We start from the raw sequence: 1,748 nt of genomic DNA on the forward strand, positions 1-1,748 counted from the left end.
TTTACTTTTCAGAAATCAGAGGCAGTCCCTGGTGTGCTTTAATGTGACCCTTGGAGGTGCTCTCCTACAAACAAAGAAAGAGGAACTGTCCTGTGACTAGAGATCCATTGGGAGATGGGTGAGTATGTGACCCTGCAGGAGCTAGAATCCCTCTGTCCAGGGACTTAGACCCCAGGAAAGAGGATCAAATACCACACAATTGGAACTATGAGAGGTCAAAAGAGAACATAACCTTCACCAGGGCTGCTCAGAAAAGTTGTCAGAGAAGGTCCTTTGAGTTGGCGTGGCGTTCCAGAAAATCAGGGACCAGGGAGGAGCCCTTCAGTAACCCTTGTCTGTAAATAGACACCAATAGGGGAATACATCCAGTTTGGAGTCTTCAAATTCTAGAAAAAGTCAGAGAACCTGGAAAATGCTAATTATGTGTCATGAAAACGATAGTACCACCAAAAGGAGCAAGTAGAAGAATTCATATCGTGGACAAAGAAGAGAATAAGTTAGCTTCAAGTTCAGTGAGTTTTACCTGGTGGTCTTAGGTGTTTTGGGAGCCATGGCTTTGGTGCAGACATGGCCAAATCCAAGAACCACACTATGTATAACCAGTCCCTAAAATGTCACAGAAATGACATCAAAACAAAGTCATGGATGTCTTAAATGAATTGATTCCAATTTCCTAAGGAACACATGCTTTGCAAGAAGCACAATAAGAAGGATCAGAAGAAGATGGAGACCAACAATGCCAAAGCCATGAGTGCATGTGCTGAGGCTAGCAAGACCCCTGTAAAGCCCAATGACATCAAGCCCACGGTCCCAAAGGGTAGCAGTTGCAAGCTCAGTCAACTTGCCTACATCGCTCACCCCAAGCTTAAAAAATGTGCTCTGCTCATATCACCAAGGCTCTCAGTCTCTTCCTGCCAAAGGCCAAGGTTCAAACCAAGGCTCAGGTGGCAGCTGTGGCTTCAGCCCCCAGAGGTACCCAGGCCCCCACAAAGTCTTTAGCATAGAGACTTCTGTCTGCTGATATGAAGACAGAAGGACTGGAGTGACTCCCAGACTTCTGTCTGCATGGGACCGCTGTCCTCCTGGGCTATTTATACAAATAAAGCTGAAGTATCTGTTAAAGAAAAAAAAAAAAAAGATCACTACCTGAAAGGAACGCTGACAGAGGCCCAGAATTATCAGGAGTCTTGATGATTACACCTGCGACATCACACAAGTTATGTCATCTTTTAACGCTTAGTTCCATCGTCTGGAAAACAAGGGAGTTGCATTAAATTATATATGAGGTCTCTCTCAGCTGTAAATTCTAGATAGGTGAAGAACATGTCTATAAGACGGGAGCTGGGAAACCATTCATAGCATTTAAAGAAAACAATCAGAACAAGCAATGGGTTTAAATAAAAAGGGAAAAAGAAGTGTGCAATTAAAAATATTCTCATTTCCTTAACTTCTACATTAGGTCCCCTTACATATTATGAAATGATGACAGACAACCATTTACTAGGTACAATTTTACTATAATAGCTATCATTTATTTGGGGCTTCCCATGGGTCAAAGTGCTGTATTTAGCACTTTAGATATTATATTTCATTTAGTACCTAAGACCTGTGAGGTAGGTGCCATGGTTGTTCACCCTTTGACAATGAGATTGAAGCTTGCAGAGCTGAAATGTATTTCCTTAGGTCACATGCTACGTCCTAAGAGGTGGGACTGGATTCCAGTCTGTCCTCCTGCAAAGCACTTGATC

The 1,748-nt window shown here is 42.8% G+C and overlaps 1 pseudogene; it reads left to right on the plus strand.

Annotated features, from left to right (window-relative positions):
* Nucleotides 1–567: 567 nt before the first annotated feature.
* LOC123585993 lies at nucleotides 568–1,004 on the plus strand (annotated as a pseudogene).
* Nucleotides 1,005–1,748: the final 744 nt, after the last annotated feature.

The sequence above is a fragment of the Leopardus geoffroyi genome, chromosome C3 (assembly GCF_018350155.1).
Source record: "Leopardus geoffroyi isolate Oge1 chromosome C3, O.geoffroyi_Oge1_pat1.0, whole genome shotgun sequence".
Lineage (NCBI taxonomy): Eukaryota > Metazoa > Chordata > Mammalia > Carnivora > Felidae > Leopardus > Leopardus geoffroyi.